Source organism: Aplidium turbinatum, chromosome 15 (genome assembly GCF_918807975.1).
Source record: "Aplidium turbinatum chromosome 15, kaAplTurb1.1, whole genome shotgun sequence".
Classification (NCBI taxonomy): domain Eukaryota; kingdom Metazoa; phylum Chordata; class Ascidiacea; order Aplousobranchia; family Polyclinidae; genus Aplidium; species Aplidium turbinatum.
The window spans coordinates 17,141,396-17,149,660 of record NC_137486.1 but is presented as its reverse complement, the minus strand read 5'-3'; positions in this window follow the sequence as shown (position 1 = coordinate 17,149,660).

Here is an 8,265-nt window from a genome sequence, read left to right as displayed (position 1 = left end):
GGAAAGTTATCTACAGGACGAAGAATTTATTAAATTGCCAACGCATAAGAAATGGTGCAAATATTTCGATCAGTCTACAAACATCACATGCCACTCAGAAATTTTAAGGATTGTGCAGTTTTTCTTTGCTCTTACATCCCACAATGCCAATGTAGAGAGACTCTTTTCACTGATGCAAAGTCAGTGGACTAAAGAAAGAAACAAGTTGAGCGCTGCGACTATGAAAGGCATATTGACTCTTCAATATAATTCCAAAGATATGTGCTGTAGCCTACTGATTTTTTCTCATTTTGAAATTACACAAGGCCCTATTGAAGAGAATTAGATCTTCAGAAAAATATGCATGGTCAGAAGAGTAAATTTGTAGTGACTTGATTTACAAGCGTGTCTTTAATTTGTTTTAAGCATGTAATTGCTGTTCTTCCTTTTTCGGCACAACCTAATTCTCATTATTATTTTTCACTCTAAAGTTGAGATTTTTTTCAGTGACGGTCCGTAGCTATATTTAAAGAGTGCTTACCCTGCCTGGTGTGAGATTCTGCTCGTGACAGAAGACAATACTTTTCATTTCGGTAGCTGGCGCTTTAGCATGAGTATCGTACAATGTTTGCAGCTTTAGCATTTCGGTAGCGCATATATATGGTCTCATGAAAATAGTCATGCACTGTCCGGAATTTTGCTTTTTCAAATATGGTAACCCTAGGTTACAACCCCTCCTTTGGCACGCGTGTGACGTCACGATATTGACAATGATGCTTTCAGTCTAAAAAAATAGCTTAATTTTAAACAAAATTGCATTAAAAGAGCGAGTTTTGCCAATACCAAACATCTTAGCCAGGAATTAGCAACAAGAAAATATAGAGACTTAGCTTTACTCCGAAAAATGCCGAAGAAAACATGATCTTATCCTTTTGCTATGCCACCAGACACCACCATTTTACAGGAATATTCGTAACTACATTTTTGTTGAAAATGCTCTCAGAATGCACCAAATTCAAAGTAATTTTTCAAAATTTTCTGGGGGAGGTCCCCCAGACCCCCCGCCGTTGGGTCGTCAAAACCCCCCCTTTCAAAATTCCTGGCTACGCTACTGACCCTACCGGTAATGAAGAACATGCATTGCATTGCAACATACAGCCAATTCCCTTCACGCTGTGAAATGCAGTTAGGAGGGCCAAATTAATTACTTTCATCCAGCTGGTGGGAAAATTTTGAACAATAGAATATGAAATATTTCAGAGGATGTGCTGAGAAATGCCTTATATCTCTCAATTTATAACCTTTATTCGCTCAAAATTTCAGCTCAATAGAGGTGAATAAAAGTTAGGAAAAGTCAAGAAATCTCGTAGTCGCAGCCTTAGTGGTTTTAGAGATACAAATGTTGATACAAAAAAGTTGAATTGACAGCCCTCCCCAGGGGCGCCGGAACGATTTTTGACTGGGGGGGCAGGATTACGAAAAAAGGGCACTTTTTTAACTAAAAGGCCATTTTTTTTCAAGTTTTAAGATAAGTTATAGCGACATGGCTAATCTATCAGCTCACTAAGTATTGAGTAATGATAGCCTACAAGTGTCCGGTATACAAAGAAGGGGATCATGCTATATTATAATGATGTCACCTACTGTCAAGCCTTAAAGCAGCCTGCGGCCATGGCCGCTAAGTAGTGCTTGAATGACCGCCGGTGCTACCTCCTCAATCGGCCAAGTTCGGCCGCCGGTCTCTTCTAGCCAATTATTTAATTTCGCAATAGAATTATCGTGGATTAAATATCGAAAATATGTACCGTAGTATCAAAGAGTGACGCAAAATTAGGTCAGCCCGTCATAATCGCCACTGTTGTATTGTGCGGGAATATTTGTTATTGATGGAATATATCCATCTGCGATCACTAGCGCTGTAAGTCTTGTTTGTAATTCCCGACGTTTATTTTAACAAAGTCTTAATCCGAAGTGCTAATTTACATCGGCTGGCAATATTGTAGTTTTTATGTCGATTCGATGTTGTCGGACATTGAATCGTTGTTAAAAAGGAGAACTAGGTTAGTTGACATCCGAGGGGAAAACATTTTTTGATCATATTTTGCAAAAATTATATGCTTCTTTTAGTAATGTCTTTCACATCATTGAAATACTTATTACCTTGCCCGGCGTCAACACATGTCGAACGTTGTTTTTCGTTGCTAAAAAGAATTCTAGGGGAGTGGTGAACTTCTTTAAAATCAGCCACATTGGAGACACTCGTGCGAGTGTCGTTAGATGGTCCCGCAGTACTGGATTACAATCCCGATAAAGCAGTTATTGCGTGGTGCAACGATTCTATTGTAGGACTTCGCCCAGGCCCAGACTTCAACAACGCTAAGTGATCATTTTAGCATTGTTGCAAGTTTAATGCTATTTACTTGTGCTATCGTTGTTTTTATTTTGTATTTTGGCCTCCAAGCACGCAGATTTGGCCGCCGAGAAGGAGCTCCCGGTAGGCCACGATGGCTGCCGAAAAAAAACGAGTTTTAAGGCCTGAAACTGTGTTGCAAAATTTTGTGCCGTAGGCCTACATATTATTTTGAGGCAAAAATGAAACATTATAATTAGGCTAAAAGCGAATAGCAGAAATTGTTATATTGCAAAATGTGCAGTAGCTTACATAACTTTAAAAGGGCACCATTGCCCCCCCCTGCCCCTCCATCTGCAGAAAAATTGAGGGCAGGGGGGCATCCGCCCCCCCTGCTCCCCCGCTTCCGGCGCCCCTGGCCCTCCCCCAACTTTCAAAAGGTTAATTTTAAACATTGTGTGCTTAATGGTGTGGTCGAATGTTGTGACAGACAGACTCGAGATTTATTGTTGGTTAGATCCAGAGTAGGTACACCGGTTTCCAATTGAGCTGAGAAGTGTGATAGCCGATCAGTCTCCAGAGTGCTGTGCAGTTGACTGCCACTAAGCGTTATTAAAGTAGGCTACCTGACAACCACTGTGGCATTTGCGCTCTAGGTAGGCTATGCGTTTATACTTGCAGTGTAAGAACTGCTGTTTTCGCCATGGAATTATTTGCGTATTCTGCCTTTACGATTCCTTATGAAGCATGATTCAGTTACTACGTAGTGATGATGGATATGATGCAATTGTGCAGGAATGCAACAAGTTGCATGATCAGATAGCCAAAGAAGAACATGATTATGAAATTGAAACTGGTGAAGCACTGCTACGACGTAAACCTAAGCGTACTTTAAATACAAGCCTTACTGATTTCCTGGTGATGGAAGAGTTACCAGTTGCTGGAGAAATGGAGGAGGAAAGGGATCTGAGAAAGTTACTGATGTATGCTGTGATAAACAAAATAGTTTTGAACACAGGTTTTGAACATGAAACTCAAATTTGCAGACAATTTATGGTTTTACACATTTGTTCGTGCCCTTTCAAGAAAGAATGAAAACTTCTTGGACCGTGAATTGCTCATTCCACGATATACGCAACTGAAGCAGTGGCGCCGGCAGGGGGGCAGGCGGGGCAGCTGCCCCCCCAATGTTTTGGGCATCATCTTTTAAAAAATTTTTTTTTATTAATACATATTAATATTATTTTTTTAATATTTGGATCCCAACCTCAAGTAAGTCAACTCAAGTTGCAAGGGGGGGGGGGGGGGGGGAGGTAAAAGCTCTCTCTTTAAAAAAAAGTATGGAAAACCTTGATGACTAAATTGTATACTGCAGTAGATAAAAAGATTTTCTACAGAAGCAAAGATATAGACTTTTTAAAGTTTTAACTAACGTCACATTGATGTAGAAAAATAACAACCTGTTAAATTTTTGATACCTTACACTCCCATGACTTCTTCCGCGCGCATTTTGGCATTGGTTGCTTGCAGTGATTCTTTCACTTAAACAAAACGTTTTGTTTCAGCAGTTTTGAGTTGTTCGATTCTTAAGTTGCAAAGGAGACTCAATTTCTCCAATATTTGTCATTTATGTTTCTTCTTTAATCTCAGCAGAGTATAAAACTTGTAAAAGTTTTTCATCCATACGACGTCATGAATGAAATTATATCTCAAATCGGCGTAATGACGTGACATCATCTAAACATTTTACCGAATAATAAATTAACAAATTCGATCGTCAAAAGTGGTTTGGTGGTGGTAAATATTACGTAATGAAAAAAATGTGATAAGGTTGGAAGACACTACGTCATGTATTTTCAATACAAATATGAAGTTTAAAATTTATTCTTTTGTTCATAGTCGTAATCCACCTTCAAAGCGGTACTACAAAGAACAATTTTCGATAAGGGGGGCATCAAGAATAAGTCGACATGACTTTTAACCCTTAGAAGGTTGGGCTCCTGGAGTCTTGCTCAGTTTGGGGGGGGGGGGGGCTGTCAATTCTTCTTGTGCTTTAGGAGTGATATCTCTGTTATTTTGGCATGGTTTCAAAATTTGGGATTCACTTTGTAGAATTATTCACGATGAGCATATCCGAAAATTAAAACTATGTGAATTTTAGAACTGCTCATATACGTTGAAATGTTGAGGTCACTTATGAGTGTAATTTGTAGCGTGAGTTTACACATTATTTTTTGGAAGAGTAATGAAGAACATGCATAGTAATGTTGTGATTAATTTTTTTTACATTATTTTACATACAGTCATTGCCCTTCACGCTTTGAAACAGTTAGGATTACGAGACATGGGCCAAATTAATTACTTTCATCCAGCTGGTGGGATAATGTTTCACAACAGAATATGAAATATTTCAGAGGATGTGCTGAGAAATGCCTTATATCTTTCAATTTATAACCTTTATTCGCTCAAAATTTCAGCTCAATAGAGGTGAATAAAACTTAGGAAAAGTCAAGAAATCTCGTATTCGCAACCTCAGTGGTTTTAGAGATACAACTGTTGATACAAAAAACTTGAATTGACAGCCCCCCCCCCCCCCAACCTTCAAAGGGTTTGCATTGAGTCAACAGATCTATGCCTTAAGATTTACGTCAGCTCCGGAGATCATTAAAATATAAGGTTGTCATCTTCAGTGCAACAAGACAATTGATTGATTGGTTTAGTGAGGATTCGTAGTCCCATTGCTTTCATTTTGAGTGATCATACTGGTTTTCAATTTATTCCTACAAGACGTTACGTAATGAAAAAATATATACCTAAGGTTGGAAGACATTACGTCATGTCTTATCAATTCAAAATGAAGTTTAAAATTTATTCTTTTGTTCATAGTCGTAATCCTCCTTCAAAGCGGTAATACAAAGAACAATTTTCGATAAGGGGGGCATCAAGAATATGTCGACATGACTTTTAAGGTTTACGTCAGCCCCGGAGATCAGTAAAATATAAGGTTCTCATTATCGTGATTGTAAGCCGCGGGAAATTTTTTCTCTAAAAAACAGATTCCCGGGAAGCTAAACATTTTTTCCAGCCCTAGTAGAAAAGAAGAGAAATTAAATAATATACCACTGTCTTGCATGTCTTGCACCAGTGGCGTAGCCAAGGGAGGGGGGTTCGGGGGTTTCAACCTTTGAAATTGAATTTACGGATGTTAATCATTGTTTACAAGAAAAGTTTTAGCCTATGATGTAATTTCTCGTCAAACTGTGCAAGGATGCAAGCCATCTGCAACTGCTGAGATCGCTTGTTCGATCTAGATTAACATCTAAACAGCTATTCGTTATACAAAACTTGAATATATCAGAAATAGTCTAAAGTAACTTCATTGTCTCAAAGCTTTTTGTTTGACACTCACCAAGATGTATGACCTTTATGACGTTACATTTTCTAAACTTTGGGTTGACTTCAGAGCATAAAAGTTAGTGACTTACCGGAATAAGATCGTTTTTTGAATCAACCAAGGAGAAAATTGATAAATAACTTAATAAAACTGTAGCCTAATAATCTCGCAAAAAAAAAGCAATCAACCTATGTCTCTAAAACAAAGTTTGCCTAATTTTAAACGAAACTGCATTAAAAGAGCGAGTTTTGCCAATACCAAACATTCAAATATCTCAGTCTGGAATTAGCAACAAGAAAACATAGAGACTTAGCTTTATTTCCGAAAAATGCTGAAGAAAACATGATCTTATCCTTTTGCTATGCCACCGGACAGCACCATTTTACAGAAATATTCATACCAACAATTTTGTTGAAAATGCTCTCAGAAAGCACCAAATTCAAAGTAATTTTTCAAAATTTTCTGGGGGAGGCCCCCCAGACCTCCCGCCGCTAAGTGTCGCCTTCGGCGAACACGCCATCGGGCTTCGCCCGCCGGCTGTCAACACCCCCCCTTTCAAAATTTTTGACTATGCTACTGTCTTGCACTGTCAATATTTTGCCCCCCCAATGTTGAAGGTCTGGCGGCGCCACTGAACTGAAGACAGATATTCCATCAGAAGCGGAATTACAAGTCGCAAAACATTTCCTACATGACCATGTGCAATTCGCACAACACCAGAATTCCGATATAGTAGGCTACTGAAAACTGTAAAATCAACGACTGGCATTTCCGAATGTAGGCTATAGCCTATCCTAAACTTGCCGCTACTGTGGCATCATTCGGGTCCAGTAGTGCGGTTTGTGAGAGTGACTTCCCGGTCTTTTCTCGGATTGACAAGCTCGGGACTCGGGACCGGAGACAAGCCTACACGCAGTCTATGTTCTAGGCGAGACAGGCGGACTTGGTTTTGTTGGGTTTTGAAAAGGAAATGACCGAGAAAATATACCTGGACGTTTTTGTTAATAGATTCAGTGAAGTCCATCCACGCCTTTTGTTAAATCATTACCCATCTATCCTATCTGGACCTAACCTATATCAATGGCGAGGATACATTTCACTTATGTTGTGAAATACATTCTCACTATTATCATTAAAAGATGATCTGGAAAAGATGATTGTTGATTCTGCACTAGATAAAGTGAGGTGCAATGTACCGTACACATTGTAGGCTACAATCATTATTTACAAAACGATGAGTGACAGGTGCAGCGGTTGCAGCTCTATTTGATTATAGTTAAACGCCTATTTTCTATGTAGGCTATAGTATATTTTGTGTGATTTATGTAGCGCATTAGGGGAAAATGTAAATAAACTAAAACAAACTCGAAGTCCATGAAAGGCAATGGATTAACTAACAAAAGAATCAACTACAAAATCATAAATTTCACTGCGGTTTCTATGCCAATTTTTAACCATTTTATCACTAGTTGGTGGTCGGATGTTTTAAAAATGATTTTGCTTCTCAATTCTGTCGTCATTACAACTGTTTAAGCTACAGCATGTAATTGACTCTATAATGCCAGTTCACGCTGCTGTTTCTACGATATGCTAATATAAACACAGTACCAGTATTACGATTAATGTTTTTGCGTAAATATAGCCTACCTACATTATGTGTACAAACGTCGTTTTCGCACATGATACGGAAGGTAAAAGTTGGGCCCCCTCTAGAATACTTATTGTCCCCCCTGGTGCTCTAAGCTAGTTACGGGCCTGCTCATATTTAGTTCGTGTAGTGTTTTTCGGGTTTTAATTTTGCATGTACCGGTAATATTTGATATGTAGCCTAGGTCTACTTTTTTAAGTTTTTGTAAAAAAATTTGCTCTCTTTGCTCGTTCAACCGCATATCGTTTACCTCGGCGATATTGAGCACGCATGGTTGGAGATCAAAGGAATGAAAAGTTTTTTGTGTCCCAAAAAACAACAACATGATGTAATATTAAAAAAAACACTGCTCTTTCAAATAGTTTAGCTAATTAACAATTAAATTGATAAATGTCAGTGTTAATTGAGAAAGCTTATAAAGTAAAATTGTTATCGGCGAAGGTGGGGACACCCCAGATAAATTTTAGAAGTTCTAGACTGCTGAAAGACTACACCACTTTAAAAAGCTATAAAAACGTTCAAGAAACAGATTATTAAAACCTTTCTGTGGTCGTGAATATTTTTTTTCAAATGGTTGGCTAACTTATATTTTAAATAAAATTTCTAACCCAATCAATTTTTTTTTAATACTTTGATTACATACAAAGTGTGCATTTTAATAAAAAAAAAAAACCATTAGGCTATTGCTTATAAAAAACAGCTCACCTAAAAGTGACAAAAACAAGATTGTATGAGTCGACATTATTTGGGGGCAAGTCCACACACCCCATTGCAGTTTTACTTTTGCGGACATTAAGTTTTAGATTGTTCATTTATGTTATAAATTTTGCTTTGTCAAACTCTGATCTTTCCCCAGCTTTTTTCTAGAACATCTACTGCATTGTCAGGATAGCC